We start from the raw sequence: 22,513 nt of genomic DNA, 5'->3' as shown, positions 1-22,513 counted from the left end.
GTCTCTTCTGCCTGTGACAGTGATCAGTGGCTGATCTCTCTCTGTGTTCTCATCTCAACCCACGAGCCTTTTATTGTATTTTCCCTCCTCTGCCCAGCTGGTGAAGGGACTGATAGGGTGACTTTCGTGGGTGTGTGGCATCCAGCCAGGATCAGTGTTTAAAAGATGATTATCACATGTAGATTGGACTGTAGATATGTAGGAGAATTCCTTGAAGAAGTCTAGGACCCTATCCTAAATGGTAATTCCAAATAGAAAATAGGGCATTTACTGTTAAGTTAAAAGGGCGCTTGATTAAAGACCACACACTCTCACTGGAATTTTATCTGTAAAATGATCATCACAATTTGATATCATTATTGCTAATACCTAACACTGAATAGTTTCTTTTTCACATTTCAGTTCTGTCTGCCACACAGCTGCAAATCCATTTATTATATGGCAAGAATGCCATTTTTTCAAGGATTGCTGCACTTAGATTAGTTACATAGGCAATGCAGGCCTGTGAAGGAGACAGAATGCCCAAGTTAACATACTTTCAGGAAGAAGAGAATGACAGATTCAGGAGAAGACAACCATTTTATGTTAAATAATATGTAACAGACTGGAGTATGTTGCTGGTATTTTTGATGTACTTAATAGATTCTTTAACACAGAAATGAATCCCTACCTGCTGCATTTTCGTTCTTCTTATCATGGTGATACTCAGTCTTTTCTTCTCACTAGGAATTTAAGCAGGTTCATTTGACAGATGAAGATGTGTCTTCACAGAGGGAAAAATACAGATACAATGCCTGGCTGGAGCAGCAGACTGAAATACAGCAGGATTCAAGAAAGACTCTTAAGTTTTGGAGTATGGTTTAATAAGAGGTCCGCTGATCTGCTGTGGTGAAAATGGGCTTCATGGCCTCATCCTGCAGTGTCTTTAGCATTTGACAAATAATTTGCAATCTAGTTTTGATATATTCCCCAAGATGAAAAATTTCTGGGGAGGAGGGAGTAAGAAATTAAAACTTTCCTCCAGCTTAGCAGCTTCAGTCCACTCAGGCTGGGGTCTGAAACTATCCAAGGTTTCCCAGGAGGGAGACCTGTGCCATTTTTATAGCACAGAACTTGAGGTAAGTTCAGCCAGATCATGGATCCACAGAGTTTTTCATCACCATTATCAGAAGAACAGGGCTCTAGAGACAAAAACTTCCATACTTTCTGCAGTTCATGGTGCTACAGTCAAAATTCCGACTGTTCCACGGGTTACTGTTAAATAAAAGATCTGAAATATCTCTGTATCAGCGAGTGCCACTTGCCTTTCTTCTGTGATTTGAGATGGTTTCAGAGGGCCCAGGTTTTTTCCTTGCTGAGGTTTTGTGATAAGAGAACTGCACAGAGCACTTGTCAACCGTAGCTCAAGTACTCTTCCAAAATTCAACAGCATTATCTCAAAGATAGGAACAACAGAGGTCATGTGGACTCACCCCACTTCCCAAAACACATAACTGACAGAGACTGGCAGAGCTCTCACAGAGGTTTTTGCCTTTGTCTTATTTTAGGAAGGTCTGTTTTGGGAAGAAAAAAAAAAAAAAAAGAAAAAAAAAAAAAGAAAAAAAAGAAAGGAAAAAAAAAAAGAAGCTGAAACCAAAACTTCTTAATAATTTTAGAATTGATGAATCCCTTGTTCCTTTTTCTGTCAGACTGTGTTCCTCTTTAGCCACTGCCAGATACTTTTTCCCCCATTTATTTTGTAAAGTGAATGATAACAGGATTTCCATAATAGCTCTTATCCATTGCCTAGCTTTTATGAGTGAGATTGAGCTTTTCCATTAGGGCTATGCTGCCAAAAACCTTGCAGTGGCTTTACTTTTCTGTTCTGCACCTTTAAGAGAGTGGAAAGCCTCTTTTCATCACTTTGGACAGAGGGATAGAAGGTGGGAATGTGTTAATATGGAGAGTTGGTGGCACAGCCTCACCTTGCTTTTTCCAAAAGCAAGAAAGGATGCATCCTATATAAATTTGAGGGGGTTTTTCCCCTTCTTCTTGAATGTAAGAAATGGAGCTGTCTCCCAGCACATGCATCTCTCTAATGAAATCTGTTTAAGTATAACACAGATATTAAAAGGAGAAAGTGTTTGCCCCTGATGAATATATCTTTATGGAGCAATGTGCAACTTTGTGAAAACTGGCAGTTTACTCTTTTGGCAGTGAGTATTGGCAGGAGTGTAAAACCTTGTAATGCACTATCTCTGTAGTAAAAGGAGAATGAATACAGGATGGATTTATTTTTTATTTCTAGCCAATTAAAAAGCACACAGACATTGTCCCATCTTCTTCCAGTAACTTTAAAAAAAACAAATACCCACTGGGCTTACTTTCTTCTATGTTCTGCTTCTCTGACTCTTTCTTTGTGTCTTTACATGGTACACAAGACATGGAAGAAAATGTCTCATGTCTTTTAGGCACAGCACTCCAGGCACAGTGTCTTCCTGTCCAAACTGGCCTGTGGTACATAATCTCATATTCAGCTGTAATCACATGGCCATCTGGGTTAACTACATGTGGAAGTAAACAAAGCTCAGTATGCAAGTGTTTACAAGATCTTTTTTCTTTTTTCCTTTTTTTTTTTTTTTTTAATTTCCGTGGCAATATCACTTTCCAGGCAGTTTTGCTTTATAGTCTACCAATAACATCTCTATTCTTTTCTATCATGCTCTGCTGCTAAGAAGGCTCCATCCATTCCTGTGAAACTGCTTTGCCTTGTAGACCCAAACCCGAGTTTTTCAAAGTCATGACTGGAGCTGTAAGAACAGAACAGAACAGAACAGAACAGAACAGAACAGAACAGAACAGAACAGAACAGAACAGAACAGTTTCCAGTTGGGGAACTCCATCTGAAGAATAGCTTGAGCTGCTTTGGCAAAAAAAATCATGTTAAGAACAACAAAATTTATTCTCTGTCCTCCATCCTCATCTCTTGTAGCATTTCAGATCAAATTCTGGTTCTTGGTCTGGATCTTCTGGAGATAAATGACAAATGACCAGGCAATCCAAAGGGTAAAATGAGTTCCTGCAGGAGACAAATATTCCCAGCTGTCTGTCTTGCCCATGGAATGAACTGCAGGGACTGAGGGCACTCCTGACCTTCCTCATTTTCCCTCGGTGCTGCCTTCTGGGGCACATAGGGTTGATTACAAGGATAAAAACTAAATCCCTCCCAGTCATACACGAATCTCGCTGAAATGAGACACAACTGCATCCACTCCCTTCTCCTGGGGGGAAGGCAAAAGAGCAATGGAGTGATATGGATTGCTGGAATGTACCTAAACACGAGGTCAGGGTGTGCAAAATTCAGGGTCTTGCTACAGCCCAGGTAGTTTTAGCCTTCCACATAAAGAAATGAGACTTGGACTACATAATGTTGTGTCAGTCCAATCCTTTCCCTCCCTTTCTCCCCTTCCTTAGTCCTTTCCAGGAATATTTAACCCAGGGTCCAATACAACAAGGTGATACAGCTGGGATTTTTTTCTTGAGGGTTTTGGTGCTGCCTTTCTTTGTTTGGTTGCTTTTGTGTTTTCTGGGGGTTTTTTTTTGGTTGGTTTTTTAATCTTTGGTTTTGTTGTTGTTTTGGTTTTGGGTTTTGGTTTTTGTTTTGTTTTGGGTTGGGATTTTATCCTTAATATGACATTCCCTCAACATTCCCTGGAGATCTTCTTCCAGAAAGGTGGCACCTCTCTCTCCACCCAGCGGAGAAAAGCACGGTGAATCAAACCACCAAACCACATAGACGCACACAGGTTTGATTTGTACACCAGGCACCAATTCAAGCTTCTCCAGGAGGTGAGACATCCATCGCTACCGGATCTCCAAGGTGCCAGGAGCTGAAGCTGCAGATCTGTTTGCAAGGCTGGAATCCAAGCAACTTCACTGATGTCCCCACTGCATTGAAAATCTAAATTTATGCTTAATTTATCTTACCTCTGCCTCCTGCTAAGGTGTGCTGAGTGACTTGGGTGTGCCAGGCTCTCCTTTTTTTTTATTTTCATACACACAGGTACCACCTGTGTGCTGTTTCCATCTCCACCTGCAAGTGCAGCTGTGTTGCTGGGGGTGAACACGCAGGTGGCAAATACAGGCGGGCATTATTTTTTTTTGTTTGTTTGTTTCACTGGCAGGAAAGCCAGCCAAGGGCAGCTCCTCCTTGCCCCTGTGATTTGCCTTCTAGTAAAATTTTAGTACATCTCGCTGCCTTAACGGGCAGCAGTATTCAGGGAACACAGCAATTTCATGAAATACCATCTCAGCCCTGCAATAGTCCTTTTATTTCCGAACAAAGCAAGCGTGACAGAGGCGGTGAAATGGAGAACTGTGGTTAGGCAAGGAAAAATATTAGCCGGGGGGGGGGGGGGGGTTTATCTTCGGAACTTGGGGATGTCATTTTTGATGCAGCTTCAGCTGAGTCTCATCAACTCTCAGCACCGAAGCAGCTCCGGGAAAGCTCCTTCCTCTCTCAGACTGTGGACACACGGCTCTTGCGAGGCTTTTAACTCCCGTGTGACAAGAAAACTATGGAATTCCTTAATTCCTCGCGCTGCTCCAGGCTGGCAGGGAGCTGTCGCTACCCGGGCGCTCCTTTGTGTCGCTGCTGCTCCGCGGGTACCGCCAGGGGAGGAGGAGGAGGAGGAGGAGGAGGAGGAGAAGGAGGGGTTGATGGAGAGAGGTCCTGTGGCGACAGCCGAGCCGGAGGCTGCTGCTCCTGGCTCTCTCCCGTTGGTTTAGCCGCTTCATCTGTGTTTTTTTGGAAGGACAGCTGAGGGTCCGGGTGGAGGAGGTAAGTGTGACACGGGAATAAAAATCTGTGGCTCTTGTGTTTTCTGTGCGGGAGTAAAATGCTGCTTCTTTCTTCTTGTTGTTGTTCTTCTTCTTCCTAATATTATTGTCATCGTCACAACCGTTCTCCAGTAGTTCAGCTGGGGTTTGGGTTTAACTCTTTCACTAAAGAAAACGAAGCAAAACCATGTCAAGAGCGATAATGCCCAGCGTGGAGCGATCGGGCTGGAGGCTCTTTCAGGCAGAATTACCTTCGGGAGTTTGGAGCCAGGGAGGAAAGAAATACTGTTCCAGAGGCTGTGACAAATTGTAGCCATTTCTGGGATTCACCCTAGGAATTATATTATTTTTTTTTTGTTGCCTTTTTTTTTTTTTTTTTTTTTTTAAATTCTTTTCCCTTATAATTGCTGGGTATCATAGGGCTCTTTGCAGATACAAGGGGTTATGAAACTACTCAGTAATGTACCTGCCTATGTCAGAGGAGTTTAACTTTCAGCATAAAGCAATTGTTTAAACTTAAATTTAACCCTGTGTTGTTGTAAATTTAAGTTTAAACCTGAATTTAACCCCCACCCTGTGGGGCTGCTGGTGGTGCATGCAGGATGTTTACCCAGTAGTTTCTCAACTTTGGACTGTACAGGGCAGTCCAGCCACCCCCCCCAGTCATCACACCAGTGAAAGCAGGACATGTTTGTCTATTAGAGATTACTTGTTTTGGCAAGGATGTTTACAGGCCATCCAAGGTCCATTGGAATAAACAGGAAAACTCTCACTGACCATGACTCATGTCCGTGGGCTTTGGACCAGTGCAGGGTGTTTGGAAATGTGCTTTGCCAAGTGGAACCCTGTAGGTAACCCTCCCACAGCCCCCCCTGGCTTGTAAAGGGAGTGGGATGAGGTGCAGAGTGGTGTCAGACGCAGCCCGTGGGTTTGTGGCTTGCTTTAAACACATTTGCTAATTGCATGCGTGTTCCTTGGGGTTTCACATGCCATTGATCTTTAATTAATGGCTAATGGCTGAGTCTGCTGCTGTTTGTGCGGCCGATGAGGCAAATTGCAGCCTGTCCTTCTGCAGTAATTATTGTTGTGGTGGCATCTTGGGGTGTGCAGCGTCTGCTCTGAAACTGCCAGGTGTGGGGTGCTTGTGTGTGAGGCATCAGACTCACCTGGGAGCACACAGATCAGCTGGCTGACAGATTTCCCAGTCAGAAGGGACTTTTTCTCAACCTCTTCTGATCTCTTGCTTATCACAGGCTGCACAGGATTTCGCAGATAAATTCTGCATCAAGCCCACGACTTCTGTGAGGTCTCCACTTGCCCCTATGGACAGGCTCCATCCATGGCAGGGCTTCAGGCATGTTTGAGCCCCAGCCTGGCGGCTCACAGGCTTGAGCTCTGAAAGGGTGAGTAACATCTTCCATTTAAAATGGCTGTAATTAGGCTGAGAGCTATTTTGATCTATCAAAACAAATGGTTTTGCAAATAATGCCTATTAAAACACGTCAGGGTAACTGTGGTTGTTGTGGCACTTGTGTTGGCAGAGCCACTTTCTCTTTGAATTTGTTTACATTTTCCTTCTCTGCAGCAGCTGCAGAGAGATGTGTGTAGTTTCTGTAGTAGCAGAAACTTCACCTACGTTTGAAAACACATCTAGCTACCATGTTCTTTGCATTCCTGCAGGGTCTCTTGACACAAATTTTAGGGGAGCTGTTTCTGAATGATGTTCTGAATGGATCCATCCTCAGACCAGACGTGGACCAGATAACAGTATTACCCTAAAGATGACTCCAGCTAGTTGGAGCAGGCCCAGAAGAGCCATTGTGAGAATCCTTCCCTTAAAATAAAAGAGATTATAGACCAATGAAAGGTATCTGAGAGCATCACAAAAGTGGCCACGGCAGATTTCTGCTCCCAGGAGGATGTCCTGCTTTCCTTATGGAAGCTGGCAGGAAGAAATGCTGCTGCTGCTGCTGCTTAGACCCACGGTCTGAAAGGGAGGGAAATTATTTGTGACACAGTGCAGGAAGGCTTGTCACAAAATCAAATTGCTGAAAACCACCAAAGTGATAATATGAACACTTATCAAGGGATTCTTGCACTGCTCCTGTGCCATCCTCGCTGTGTCAGCCCCCTTGGTGATGTGCTACAGATATTTCAGATATTTTTTAGTGTCCTTGCTCTGGTACACCCCTCCACACAGCAAAGATTCTCATATCTTTCTTTCTTTTGATTACTAAACCTGTTTTCAGAGCAATACAAAGCAACAGTGAGGGAAAAAGAGTATCTGGTACCTCTCTCACTTTGCTCTCATTTAAGCTTTATGCAGGGCAATGTAGACCAGAATTAATTACTAATTCTAATTATACTTTGTGTCTTGGAGATATTGATGATATTTTCAATTTCAAATTTATGCATCTGCAGCTTCTTTTTTTTTTTTTTTTCTTCCACTGCAGCAACAAAGCCAGGAAAGCTCTTAAAACACATGTCTATTTTAAGCCTGCCAGCAGTCCCTTTGACTTAATTCAGCTGAGTGGCCCAGGGTGGCCCAGGGCAATTGTTTAATATAAAATTCTCTCTGCCCTGATGGCAGTCAAAATTGTTGTGGTTTTTTTCAGGGTTTTTAGGGAAGAGGAGAGAAGGGAAGAAGTTGTTTATTCCTGAAGCCTTACACAACTTGGCCAAGCTCTTCTGGGTAAACCCTCAAAATGGGGATTCTTGCGTGCTAAAAATTCTGGTGTCTTGGTACTTGCTTTCATCCTGAAAAAACTCTGGTTTTTGTGTGATACTCATTTATTCCAGACAGTTTTAGAAGGCCTTTTTCATTCCCACATCACTTAATTATAATAAAACCACTGTTAGATTTGCCTCAGACAGTTTGTTTCTAACCTAGATTGTGTCCATGCCTTGGCACTTTACCATCCTTCCACACTCCCTTGTGGAAGTGGTGAAGACCTTTTTTCTGCCTTAAGCTCTTGCACTTTCCTGGGTTTTTTTCCCCCAGTTTGCCAGTATTTACCTCACAGTTTTTCTTTCCTTGATAGCCTTCCCCTTCTAAAATGCAGTTGGCAGAACCAGTATGTTTGCCAGCATCTTCACTCTGCATTTTGTTTTCTCTGTTCAGTGTCAGCTTGGATACTCTGAGCAGCTCAGGACAAGGGTTTCAGTCAGATTTTTCCTCCTGTGTTTGCCCCCACGCTTGGACATCAGCATGGTGATATTTCTTTGATTATGTCTCAGAGAGGAAACACACAAGCAGTGTGTTTCCACTTTTCCACAAGCTGTGGAAAACTGCTTGTTGGGTCTCTAGTGGGACAAGTTTGGGGGATAATTCAGCACCCAAATCTGTGAGTTACCAGTGGAAAGGAGGGGATAAGGATCAGCCCCAGGGTTAAAGGGAATGTAGCAGTGACACTGATGAAATTTGAGTAATATGGGGCAGCCGTGGCCCATTTGTTTTGCTGAATATCACCTCATAAATTCCTGATCTTTGGACCTTCCCTGGCTCTTGAACTGAAAGTTGCACTTTCTCATCCTTTTTTTTTTTTTTTTTTTTTTAATACATGGATGTCGTAAGGAATTCCCATCTAACAGCAGTGCATTTGTTATGCTCTGTTCTGAGAAACGATTATTACTAGCACACTTCTTTCCTAACAACCAGCTTCCTCTTGGAGTTGTCACTCAGTTTGATTTGCTTATATCGCAGATTAGCAATATCAGACTAATTCCTGCTGGTGGAACCCAGTGCTTGACACCCTGGCATCTGAAAATACACAGAAAGGATGAGGGGGCTATTTATAAAACAGATTGTGGGCAAAAAGCTTGTAGCCTGTATGAAGTGATGAAGAAAATGAGGCACACTTGAAAGAAGTGATAGCAAAAGAACCTAAAAATCATCTGTCTTTATATTCAGTATTAAATTGAAGTTATTAACAACTCTGTCCCTGATATTACAATGTGGTAATATGCATGAATATCTGTTAGTCTTTAATGCTCTTCTGGTTTTTTTTTTGTAAATTAGTATTTGGTCCCCAGCACCAAAGCTGCCAGTGTAAGGTATCTCTATTAAATTTTAAAGATTACCTCCATCAATGTTTAACAATCTCCACTTAATAAATGCGTTATGTAAACAGTTTTAATATGTCATTTCATAAGAGTTTCTCAGCCACCTTTAAGCAGGTGTAAGGCGGCTTTCACCTCATTCTGGAGGTTTGGAAGAGCAGGGTTTTGAGCAGCAGTGGCAGGGGAGGCGCGGAGCTGTTACTAATTCCCGAAGAATTTCCTTTCTCCGGTCACTTACAGGTCAAAGCTAGCAAAAAACACCAGAGATTTCGAGTGGGCTTTGACAGAAGCCCACAAAATAATCAGTACAACTCCAGACAGTCTTCCAGAAAGGTAATTTTCATTCAAACAGGTATTTAAGAGGAGGAGAGAGATATTTCTAAATTTGATTACCTGAGATATAAAAGTGTTAACACTTAACACAATATTTTAGTCTTAGTGATTATTCAAAATGAGGTTTTATATTTTCCTTTTGCTTTCCAGCATTGCAAGTGACTTTTTCTTGTACTTCTGCCCCTTTTTGGATTGAACTCTGCTGTCTGCACCTCAGCGTCTGTGTGAGGAAATTTGCTCTCGTGCAGCTGCTGCCAATGTAAATTCAAAGAGCAATTTCTATGCCCGTAATACTTTTTATCAGAAACACATAAGAACTGCAATTCTGCTATCTCTGTGAGGATAATATTAGCAGAGTTCTCATCATCTTTGCTCTGTCCTTACTGGAGTCTTAGCTTTGTGTTAAGAGCTCTTCTGGAGGCATTCCATAAAATTAAATGGAGATTAAAACTAATTGGTTTCTATGTTTCTAAGCCACTGTAAAAACTTGAATAATAAGTTGAGGAAATTGTCTTTTTGAAAGTTTTTTTTTTTTTTTCTGCTGTTGAGAAATGTTATCACTAAAGAGTTATTTTCCTCTCCCATCCTATAAAACTTTTACTAATGGCAAAGAATCATTCATTATATGTCTTAAAAGAAAACTGTAAACAATAAGAAATAAGAATCAATGTGATTATTGAGCACAATTTATACCCCCAAAGTTTCAATAATGCCAAAGCAAATTACAGGAGAACTTCCAGTATCTCATTTATTATATTCTGCTGATATTAGTCATGGTGAGTTTCTGGTTAGAAAGATGAAAAATGCAGTTTTCATATTTAATATCTGATATTTAAGCTTTGAAAATCCCACCAAAAAATGGAATGAGGAGGTGATTTAGTGGTATAACATGGGACAGGAAATGTCACAGCCTTTAGAAGCCAAACCAGTGCATTTTGTGACCTTTGCTGTTGTCCTTTGGTGCTCGTCTGAAATCCACTATGACTTTCTCTGCTTAGGAACAACCCTAGGAAGAACTTTTTCTTTAGTCATTCCCCGTTGTCTGCAGAGAGGTTATTTCCATAGAGAGGAAAACTGAGAGTGCTGTGGGTTTTTCTGCTGCTGACCAAATCTTTGGAGCAGGATCTTCACTGGACCTTCTCTGATTTTTGAGTCTTCTCATCTCTGCCTCTGTTTCCTTGTGGAGTAGCTGAGCCTTGGTATTCCTATCTGAAAACACATTTAGAAGGGATTAGCTGAGGCATGGGAAGCATTATAATCTGAAATAATTCAGTGCCCCTGTTAGGAACAGTTTTACATTTAATCTACTCATAATGAAAAGGGAGAAATACAGTGTCAAGGGGGAAAAATACCTACATGTAATCCTGTGGAACGTAGGTAGCTACTTTCACTGAAATTCCTAGGTTACCTTACATTCTGTTTTACTTAATTAATCTTGGCTGTTAGGTGTCTGTTGCCCAATCCAAATATCTGGCTCCAGTTTAAATTGAATTTGATTACTTTAAGTAATTTGCCAGTGTTTTGTTTGCTCTCAGTGTAGTCAGAGGACACACCAGTGGCTATTCAGATTTTTTTTTCTCTGAGATGTATGAATATTTTAAATGGAAATCCTTGCTAGAAGGTATTTGTGTATTTAGTATCAGCAGAGGATTACAAACTGATCTGTGAGTCAGAAGGGGAGAGTCAGAGGTGCTTTCTCAGATCTGTGAGATCTCAGCATTCTGTAGGAGAACCTTCAAGTTTTTATTGGAAGTGGAAAAAGAAACTGACTCAGTTTATCCCTGAAAATTGCAGTAAAAAAAAAAAAAAGAAAAAAAGAAAAGAAAAGGGGTGGGAAATAAACCTGGTATTAATATATTCAGAATTTTGGAGCTCTACAGAAATATTTTCTGATCTTTTCTGTGTCCCAGCTGCTTACAGGAGTATATTTACTAGTGCCAGACTGAGACTTGCTCTGGTTACTGATAGAAACCATCTCCTCATGCTGATTTAGGTGGTTGAATAGATGCCCAGAAGCGTGGGGTTATTTAGCTAAAAGTAGGTTTATAGCAGAGGTTTGAATTTGAGTCTGTTATGAGAGAGACTCATCATTCACTTGCTGGAAGTCTTGAGCAGAAATAACCCAAACACAGGGCACATCATGCACACGACTGCTGAAGCAACCTGTAGAAACTTCTGGGCTCACATTTTCACTTAAAATTCCCTGCATTGAACACTTTTCACCTCAGGCAATATGCTTTAAATGAGTCTCTCAAGCCCTTTTGAAAAGAGCATTCAGGGGGGCATTTTTCTTGTCAGGGGACTTCCAATGCCACGGAAGGTTTTGGTAAAGTTTCAGATCCACAGTCTTCATCGTGTTACGGATCTGATCGTGAGGTCTGGAGGCACGACCTGGAACTCCCTCCCTTCTCAAGCTACGGATTTGTGTTCTGACTGTTGGAAGGAGTTTGAGGTCTGACTGTCCAGGCTTCCAAATCATCCTGAGAGAGGCTGCTTCAGACACATCTGTGGCTGCCCAGCCAGTTTGTGCTGGGTCTGGCTGGGATGGAGCTGATTCCCTTTAGTATGAGCCCATAAACTGGTGAGGTTTTAGGTTTTGGCTGGACTGTATTGTCAAGGTTTTTGCTCTCTGTTCTTCCCCTGCCTCCTGCCCGCACAGAGAGCAGGTTGTAGGTTTTTGAGGGGTGATCTGTGCTGGCCAAAGGGTTTTCCACAGAATATGTTGTCATGCCCAGCAATAAAACCTTGGGTAGGGGAAGGTGGATTGAGGGTCCTGCCCCACAACTGGCATAAAGCTTTCATTGACTGTGATATTTATTAGGATCAGTAAACACAAATGAATAAATAAATAAATACTGTTGTGAAGCTGTTAGAATCCAGGCAATCTGGAGCTTTTTAGAATTGATAATTTGTAAAAAGCTAGTATAAAGAAAGAGTTGTACCATATTTCACCCCTGCAATGGGATTTCATCCAACATTTTAAATTTTATCCAGTAATCAGGTTATGACACCCTGCATTTGCTGCCAGTCTCCACTGGGACCATCTCCATCATTCCTTTTGCTTCTCTCCGAAGCCCCTGTTCCAGATTAGCTTCATGTTTCACCTATTAAACTGCTGAGTCCTGTCCACAGAGCTGAGGGTCACCCTGGGAATGTGGTGGCAAAACAAATCTTTGTTTTTCTTTGCTGTGAGTGCCACCACTAAAGCTGAAACCTGTTTCTGTTCTGTTAAGTGAGGCAATGGATAACCAGCAGTGAATATGAACACTGCCCTACAGGCAATTAAGTGTAGATTGCTCTAACCTTGTTTTTCCCACTGGCCACAGCAGACCTTGACGCTGATTTGTCACCTCTCTGGATTCCTCCATGGAACTCAATTAAAATCCTCTTCAAAGTCCCACAAAACTTTGCCTGCTTGACACCTCTCTTCTGCAGTGTGCTGTATCCACTTGAATCATCTCTCTGACCATTCAGGCCTGTCTCACTTTATCCTTTGACTGAGTCTCTTGTAATCATCTCTGTGTTTTCATTTGTGCTGCCATATGTGGGAAGCTGTTCTTGATGCTTTCACCAGAATGTTCTTGCTGGTGCAGTGGAGATGGACAAGGTGAATTCTGGAGGTCCCTTCCAACCTCAGCCTTTCTGTGATTCCACTTGGAAGAGCTATCCTCAACCCCTCACTCATCAGTTTTCAGCATTAGATATGTGTCATTAAAGCTGACTGCCCAATTTAGTTAAGCTCCAGCCCTATCTCATCACTAATTGCTAATTATAAAAGGGGAATTATCTAGATGTGACCACCATTTGCCTAAATAATCTGTCACATTTCCCTCTAATTTACACCCTGTTGCTCCATTGTATTTGGATTACAAACACACTAGGCTGAGGAATTTACTTATTATTCCTATTTGGAAAATATTTCATCTATCAACACAACCATTAAGGAATTAGCAGTAAATAATTTTTGGGTGCAGTGGCACTATCACTTCATGGCTGTGGCCTTCCAGAGGAGCGTTGCTGCAAATCTGCACGTGGTGTCCATGTGTTCAGTGCTGACAGGTTCTGGAAAGCCAAAATGAAACTTCAGCCCTAGCTGAGGCTGGAGGTCTGCACGTGCACTGTCACCCACCCTGCTGTCACCAAACAAACTGCCCCAGACCATGGGGGCATTTTGAGACTCCGACTTCACAAAATCCAAGAGGATTTCCAGAGCTGATGTGCGCTTTTGCAGGTGGTGGTTTGTTCTTTACTCTCTGGATATTTGAAAAATTGTTGTGGTAATGAGGACATGGTAAATGTACGTGTCCTACCTTCAAGTTTTTGATAGTAGAAATGGTAGGGTCTCGTTTAACCTGAAACAAAAAGGAATTATTTATCTATCTCTGAACTGCTGATTAGTCCCTGTAGTATTCAAGGTGTTTAAGCAACACAGAGCAACAATAGAAGCACAACAGTGCTTATAAATACAGGCTTGAAGGCTGTACTGTTGACCCTCCCAGCTGCCTGTGTTCAATAACTGTACTTCAAAAGGGTGGGGATACTTTAAGTTTGTTCACTGAGGGAGTTCATAGACTGCTGGTGTCTGTAGGTGATCAGTTGTAATGTGAATATTCTTTATCCTGTGCATATTCTGTAGAAGATACATAGTAATCTGTAAATATGTGAACATAACTTTTTTTTTTTTTTGAAAGTCTATTTTCCTTCCTTTCTGAACTTAACAAGTAATATCAAAGCCAATTCTGTCTTGGTGCTGCTTGTGACTAAATTAATTTTTTAAGGGAATCCTTATGAATAAAATCTTAGTAGTGGTGCTAGGATTTAACACATTTCTCAGTTGCAGGCATAATGCTAAAGAAAACTTGAATTATCCTTTGGCTCTTGTTAGAACAGTGAATCCCAGATAACTTCTAGAGCTTCACCCTTGCCAGAGTGCAATCAGTGTTGCCAAGGAGAGTTCAAGGGTTTTCTGGGCATTAGTAAATTGGGCAGAGGAGAGTGCTCTTTCATCTCACCTTGGCAGTTTGCAGTGGAGACACATGTAAGAATTTCAGAAGAAAAAAACAACAAAACAAAGCAAACCCTTTCAGCAGCACCCTTGCATCTATGGAAGGACCAGTTTAAGCCCAGAGTTACAGATAAATTGGATTTACAGATACAGCAGCTACAAATTGCAAAGGAAACAGACCTCCATGTCCTACCTCATTAACAAAAAAGCAGTTTTGTGTGATCCGGTTGGTCTATTAGGCAAAAGCTGAAATTCCTCCCTTTCCAGGTTTTTTAGTTTCTCTGCATCATGCTGGAGCAGCCAGCAGAGTCTAACACCAGAGAAAATGTGGAGGTTTAAAGCAGGAGACAAAATCTCAAATGGAAACAGTCTTTCAGAAAACTGTAAATTAGTACAGAAAGAGATCCTGTGAACAAACTGCTGTCTTCTTTAAGGAAAGTTAAAATCTGTCTCTCTCTCATTGTCCCCATGATTCGTTGTGGCTTTATAAATGTTTTGTGGGAATCAGCAGGAGCTTAGTGCTTCTCCACTAACTTGTGGTAAATATAAATATTCTCAACCTCTCTCCCTTCCTCTCTCAGTGGCAAATGAATTTAACACAACTGAATATAAGTTTTTGCAAATCTTCTTCTTCACAGAGATGTTTTTCCTTTTCTGTTCCTCTCTCAGTTCTGAAACTGCAGCTTCCTTGTAGACAAGAGCTTTGGGAAGTTTCTGATATTTTCTGACATTTCTGATGCCGGAATGAATCTCTGTGTGTCCATGTGGTCACACAGACCTTCTCAGAATCAAAATTGGGCAGTTTTCAGGCCAAACCAATAGTTTCATTCCCAAAAAGCAATCTGAGGGAGCATGTATGGGCACACTGGAATGGAAACATGAGCTGTGCTCAGTGCAAGTTCAGGTGGAGAACAAGGCTCTGCCTGGAGGTGCTTGGGATTTGTGTAACATTTGTTCCACAGCTGACCTTAATGGGCTCACTTTTGGTCGTGTTGCTCAGAGCACATCTCAGGCTACGTGGTGCTTTGAGAGAGTGATGGAAAAATTGTCCTACAGAACCCTGCTATTCTGTAAACTAACCAACTTTTACACTTCATTTGTACTGAATATTGCTGCCGTGGCAGCATGGCCTCTGGAGAGAGAAAAATTCAGCCTAGCAGTTAAAAAGGGAAATTTGCCAGCCTATTCCTGCCACTGCAAGTGGGAGAAACAGGCAGTGCTTCCTTCCACCTCGGTTTTATTATTTGCAGAATGAATATGACTGCCTGAAAGTGGTGGTTTCATGTTTTAGTATGGGTCCACTTGGCTAGAAAGGTTGTAGTAGCCTTGCATGCTACCCATAACTTCAGTAAAGTGACAATAGCAAAATTTCTTTATCTGTGATGGTCAAACCCTTCAGGACATCTTCTAAAGCAGTACCAGACATGCTGTCTTCCTTCTGTTTGTAGATTATTACCCCTTTCAGCAGTGATCATCAATCACTGGGTTTTCCTTAATGGTAGGGAATGAATGATAGCCAAAGGCAAGAGTGATTTGTCTTTCCTTAGCTTTGCATTTCACTTCCCTGTGCTGAGGAAGTTCATTCTGCTCCAAGGTTGGCTCAGCCTTCTACATGAAATGATTGTGATCAAAGCTTCTCTTCAGAAAGGAGTTTGAAGAGGTCGTTTGAAAAAGACAGAATAGCATTTCTTGGCTTGTAAACCTTGCCAGTCCTCAGTTAGTTTTTGTAGTTGTACAAATGTATTCCTCCTTCCAGGAAAAGCTTTGAATTATTTTTATTGGTTGCTTTGGTTTTGTTGTGGTTGGGGTTTTGGGGGGGTTTTTTTGCCTGAATTGCGTTTTGTGTTGTGCCATTGATGAGTTACTGCTGGTTGGTTACATTTCCCTGTCTTCATTTTCTTTCTGCCTTGGTTTGTTACCTTTCTCTTCTGCTTCCCCTTAACTCTTTCTTCTCTCTTATCCTTGGTGGCCCCACACCCCTCAGGGCATCCCAGCAGCAGGAGCCACCAGCATCTCCCAGTTCTAACTCTTGTACTTCATGTTGTAATTTCTGTTGGCTGCACGATTTCTGGGACAAAAGGCCCTTTGCACTGCATTTTTCCTGCTGACAATGATCTTTTTCAGGTGAACATGGCACTCACCCACTGGAACATTTCAAAGCTGATGACCAAATCTTTTTTGCAGTGAGTGCTAGTGCCTCATCCTATCAGAAACAGCAGAATCTATTCCATTAACCACCAGGGGAAAGAATTATCCTCTGCAGATGTCTGCTTCTGATAAACTCCATTTATGGGTTTGGGGATCCTTTCCAGAGAGAGCAGTAGGAAGATAAAACACAATGTCTGCTTCATTTGATGTGGTCCTGGATCCACAGAGAAGTCACCATTCCATGTGTAAGACTCCAGCCACCTGCAGGAGGTTGGTTCTATTGAACTCATTACCCCACTGTAAACAGCAAATGGAAATACTGGTTTATTATTTAGCACCTTTTCAAGGGAAGAACTTCCTCACTGCGTTTGGGACACAGATCCATAAAAAGAGGACTTCTTAGGCAATGAACCAAGCCCTGGATTTCAACCTTTGTGTGCCCCTTGTCTTGTGCCACTGTCGTGGTGCTAACTCCATGCAGAGGGCACGAGGGCAGAATCCTCTGCCCTCAGTTTCCTGCCCAAGCAGGTGTGACCAGAAGCCTTTTGGCTCCTACTTTCCTCTGGATTTCTGAATTATGGCCATTCAGCAAAAATTATTGAAGGATTTTGCTGAATACCAAAAGGGAGCTAAGAATACTCCTGAATTTCTGCAAGTTATTTGCAGGAACAAGAACAAAATCCACAAATTCCTGGGCTTTGGGATAACCAGGAGCAAGTATGGGATAGTGGCTGATTACACCTGATTGTGGATCTCTGGCTGGAAGTTTAATCCTGTTATTTCTGAAAGGCATTTTTATACCACATTAAAGATTTTCAAAGTGTCATGCAACAATATAGGGGTGTTTAAAAGTGTGCACGAGGATGCTGTGCTCTTGCCAACAGTATTTTCCTGGCCAGAATAATTTTTTTCCTCCCCAGTGTGTTACATTTTATAGCTTGGTTCACTTTTTAAGGGCTCCTGGCAAGTCCTTAAACTCTGGGCCTCATCCAGGAGAAGCAGCCAAAATAAAGCTATTCCAAACCACAGCTACTGTGCTGTTGATTTGTTCATTTTTGTAACAGCACAAATTACAGTATTTAGCAAGCAGTCATTCCCTGTCATTTGCAGCCGTGGCTGAGTTTCTCAGTGACTTATTATTAAATAAAAAAAATAATAATATTAGTCATAAAAAGTCATGGAAAGCCTAAAGCAGGGACTTGGGACTTAGTACTTAGTGCACATAACTTAGATGTGATCTGAGCTGGAATCTACTCTGTTAATTAAGGGGTTTTTCTGCTTTTAAGGGAAAACTTTGATTTTTAAATTTTTTTTTAACTGGTCACCTTTTAAAAGCTCATGTTTCTTGGGTTTGGGAAGAATCAGTAGCCCAATTTCCTCCCAGTACTCTAATGTCACCACAAACTGTGTGTGTACACATATGGATATACACACACACACACAAATATTTATTTTTAATCCAGATGTTAAAATACTTGAAGCTGATTTACAGGATGTCTTCAGAGTATTGAAAAAAAAAAATAAAAAAGAAAAAAAAAAAGAAAAGACTACATTTTCAGAGTATTGAAAAAAACATTCAGCCTTCTCTGGGGATAGGGGTGGAGGGTGGGGGAAGCAGCTGGGCAGGAGTTAGCAGCAGCTTTTTAGTACGTGCTACCAAAAATAAATTAGGATTTTCCTTACACAGAGACACAGTGCTTAAAAGAGAAATAAACCCATGCATTTTGTGTCTCCTCAAGTTCTCTGCCTGAAAATATTTTGACTAAACCTTTGGGGTGTAGATGTGATATTTCTTTTCAATCTCATCTTCTGCTTTTTCTTCTCACTTGAGGGTTCATTGAGATATACAGAAATTGGAGTGAGAGTTTGGTCAGGCTCTGCTTGCAAGAACAGAGCAGAGTCTTTCACAGAGCTCTCTGTGCCCCTTATTTCTTATTAGAAGCCAGCCTATTGTTAGATTTAACAAAATCACACCCAGCGTTTTAAATATTTCATCTCCTACTTGTTTCATCTCTTACTTTAAAATATTACAGTCAAAATACAGGGTTTTTTTTTTTTAAATCTGATGAGGTCTCCTGCTTCAGAAACAGAGAAGTCAAATATCTTATATTCCTAAAAGCAGAGAGAAATACTTTCAGGGAGATAAAGCTGGGACTTTGTGTGAAAAGTGAGACTGAGAGCACCAACACATTATCCTGTCATTTGTGGATCTTTTTAATGGGCAAAAATCCATATTGGCAGCCTTGTGTGTCAGCCATAAGCCTTTGTAATTTCAGTCTTGCCTACACTCTGTTTTCCTCGGAAGAATTACCATTTCTCATCACTGTGAAAAGGAAGAGAGTCTTTCAGTGCTGTTAAAAACCTTCAGACTTTCCCAGGCAGCTTCTGAAACTGGAAGGCAAAGGTTTTGTGTGTGTGTGTGTGTGTGTGTAATTTAACTTTTCAACACAAAAATATTTGCCAGAATATTTGCTTTCTGTGTTTGCAGAGGCGGCTCCTCTTGTGTGATAAGGTCAGGCAACCTCTGAGCCCAGCTCATTCCTCCCCAACACCTCTGTAAGACATTAACTCATCAAGAATGAATGAAGAGGTGTAATTTTTTTTTCCCCTAGGAAATGTTTCCTCCTAGCTTGAGGCTTACATGAAAGAGATTTCTACAGAATAATTTTTTAAAAAATTAAACAATAATGCATACAGTGAAAATCCAGTGTCCTGCTCTTTTCGCAGAGGGTGAGAAAGAGACTTAGCTTTACAAACATTTGCAAACCTCTGTTTTCTCATTCGTTTTGTCCATTGACCTCCCTAATTTTTAGATGCCACTAATTGCAGTCCTTCTGTGTACATCTTGTAGGGGTGGAGAGAGCAGCTGGGTGAAGAGGGGAAAGAGAATTTACCCAGCAAAAGAGAGTTTTAGCACAGGGAAACGAAGCTTAAGGCTGAGATGCAGGAGCTGAAGGGAGAAGACAGCACAAAAAAGTGTGTATATCTGAAAGGAAAGGATTAAACACAATTAATTCCACTGAGGAAAAGGCACTGCAAACTCAAACAAAATTTAAATTTAAAAAAAAAGAAAAAAGAAAAAAGAAAAAAAAAAAGAAAAAAACCCCAGGAGTCACAATATAAATTACTTATCTCTTTCTTATTTCAAGGAAGTGATTTGATTGTCATGCTTCCAAAGAAGATTTTAAACCTGGAATTCTTTCACAGGTTTTTGACTGTTAAGTGAAGAGCAGGGAAGGTGCTGATAGGAATAGCAGCAGGGGCTGTTCCAGCTGCCCCTGAGACAATTTTACAGCACATTGGAACAGGGGTCATGAGTCCACAAGTCATTCACTAGCCCCAGTGCCAGCTAGTCCTCAGTATTTTATTGTTGACAACACTTTTGTTTGGTTGTAATTCCTTTCCCCTTACCAGATGCTGGTTTGTCAAAATCAGGGAAGATAAATCTGTGCCTGCTTAGCACACTTAAAAATAAAACCACAAACCTTTCTTTGCTCCATAGCTGGGGATTTTCCTCTCCTTTTTTAAAGAAGGGGAAAGAACAGACTGACACTGATGAGGATTATAGCTTGTTTTATGGCATAGTCTTCTCATAAGAAGGTATAACATCCTGTTCACTTATCTTCTGAACATTTTTTAAAATTAAATAGCCATCTCAGAGAAAGCCATTGCTACTCGCTGTTGAATCGCTTTTGCAATTCTTGGCAGTGGGTACAAAATTTATAAGTGTGCTGTACCTGCTGTAGTCCTCAAGAGAGACTGTGGCAGGTAAAAATTTCTGTCTAAATTACAAATTAACAATAACATGAAAATTTAAGAGCTGATATTAGGAAAAAGTCTTTGTCCCATAGCAGTGACCACTCACTGTTTTGTATGGCTTGTTTGGGTTTGTTAAGTGACCTGGCAAAGTGACTTTTTCTGGTAAAACTGCCATAATTCCTCCCGCCATTCATCATATCCTGTATGTTAGAAAACATAATTGTCTGCTGCTGGATGTTATGCTGTCATGTATGTTCAAGTGGACTCCACGCCACAGGAAGTCTCCCTGTCTGCTGGAATGCATCTTCTGTGGCCTCTGTTAAAACAATAATAATTTAAAAAGAGCCAAATAACTTCACCTTTCTTTTAGTTTTGTATCTTGGAGCTGACATGCAGCCCTTTGTGTGGCATGCACATGGCATGAGAGATCCCCTTGCTTGCTGCTTCAGAAACAGGGGAGGTAAACATAAACAGGAGGATATCACAGGTTGTGAGGCTTTGGGGGTGAATTATGGGCAGGTAAAAAAAAGCCAAAACACGGTGAGACAAAGCAGAGAGGACCAGTTTTAATCTGCTCTTGGATTGTCTAGCGTGGCTGATGCTGCTGGGGTGGTGTGACATGCACAGTTCTGGTGTCATATTTTGGGTGTGGGATGACAGTGCAAAACACCCAGCGGAGGAAGGGCTTTATTTTTTTTTTTTTTTTCTTCTGTTATTTTTTTTCTTGGTGGGAAGGAAAATAACCCATCTCTGCAGAAAGTGCTGTCAGAGATGCACTTACTCTCCAGGACAAAAAATGCTGCATTTGCCTTTGGCCTTTTTATAGCACTCTTTCTGGCCATGCAGTTTTCTTAATGGAGCCACGTGCCTGATCCTTTTAGCTGAAAGAAGCATTTCAGCATTAATGACTAAGAAGGCGTTAGAGAGAGGAAGAGAGGACCTCAGGAATACTGTGGGAGGCAGCTGTACAAGCCCAGGTGGTTGTGGCTCTGCTGAAAGGATGAGAAGTCTGTAAGGATGGGAAAGGAAAACAAAATTTTAAAGCGTTTAATGAAATACAACAAGATTGTATCATATAAAAGGAGCTCGTGCTCCTTTTGCCATATGTGTGGGTTCTTGTTTGATTTATTTATTTTTTAATGCAAGCACAAAGTAGGATAAAGAGGAATGGAAGTGATCAGCTCCATCAGTTCTGTCCTTCCATGGTCACCTCTTAAACCATTTTAAACCATTTTTAACCACTTTTAACCACTGAGCTGTTAACGTATCTGTGAGCTAGAAGTGGTAGACAAAAGTTACATAGCAGTCAGTTCTTTCAAAATCCTCTGTTATTTTGAAAAGTGATGCACTTCACAATTAATTAGTTTTTGCTCCAATTGAATACCCCTTTGGGAATAAGTTTGGATGAGGCACAGTTCACATGCAAAATTAGGCATTGCAGAGGTTTCATGGGTACATTTCCCCAAGTTTTTAAAGTACTGTATTTACAAAGCAGTGTGGAGAAATTTTAAAAATAATAAAAAAAAAAGTTATCAGGGAAACATCTGTTTGCTTTGGAAGTGCCATCCAAAGGTGCACAGGGAGCTAGAGCACAGGAATTGTCATTCTGGGTTTGGAGAAAAGGAAGGAAAATATATCCAGGCTGAAGCCTGGTTCTTCATTTTCTCTACACACCTTGGTTTTCAGATGTTGATGTTTGTGATTGTGGTTTGGAGAGGAAAGGATTTCTACACAGGATTTGTGGTTTTGTTCTTTTAAAGCTTCTCCATATCAAAGAAAATTGCTTTCACACAGTCTACTAAGATATGTGGGAGAGAACAGGGATATGTTTCTAGGAGGGGAAAATGCTCCTGTTTTCGTCACACTAAGCTTTGAAATCTTCTTGTGAAGTTTATCTGCCAGGTGTGACAAAATAACGTGAAAGTAAGTATAGTAGCTTTAAAGGGCAGAAATCACAGTTACTGATAATTGTGCAACATTTGAAAAGTGATTTTGAAACTGAGAGTTGATGACCAGGTACACAAATCATAGGGATGGATATCCTGAAGTACATTTGGATATATCATCTAATTATTGTGTTTTAAAGGTTTCTGAAGCTTTTCTCCCATAAGTAATTGGGAGAAAAGTTAGGAGAAGACGGGTTTGAATTTTGTACAGTGAGCAGTTATTTACGTGTTCATGACAGAAATAGAACTCTTTATTTGCTCCTAAAATCTCAAGAAAACAAGACTGGGGGCATGTGGGGTGTCTTCAAAATTACAGAAAACTAAATGAAGTGTTGGTGTTCGTGCAGTGCTAGCGTGAACGACTGGCTAAAGATACAAACTCAGTGCTTTTGAATATGTTTGGGATGGTCATAAAAGTCTCACAAATGCATTGTACTTGGTTTTG

At 41.1% G+C, this 22,513-nt stretch overlaps 1 protein-coding gene across 8 annotated transcripts in view; it reads left to right on the top strand.

The window, feature by feature from the left end:
- Positions 1-4,432: 4,432 nt before the first annotated feature.
- Positions 4,433-22,513, top strand: part of MARCHF3 (membrane associated ring-CH-type finger 3) — a 59,898-nt gene continuing 41,817 nt past the window's right edge. For 2 of the 8 annotated variants that reach the window (XM_038123851.1, XM_038123848.1), the window contains exons 1-2: positions 4,435-4,819; positions 6,072-6,221. The gene's annotated coding sequence lies outside the window, so the exon portion shown is untranslated. The other 6 variants (XM_038123852.1, XM_038123843.1, XM_038123849.1 and 3 more) reach the window with 6 other exon arrangements.

The sequence above is a fragment of the Motacilla alba genome, chromosome Z (genome assembly GCF_015832195.1).
Source record: "Motacilla alba alba isolate MOTALB_02 chromosome Z, Motacilla_alba_V1.0_pri, whole genome shotgun sequence".
NCBI lineage: Eukaryota > Metazoa > Chordata > Aves > Passeriformes > Motacillidae > Motacilla > Motacilla alba.
This window is presented reverse-complemented; position numbering and strand designations above follow the sequence as displayed.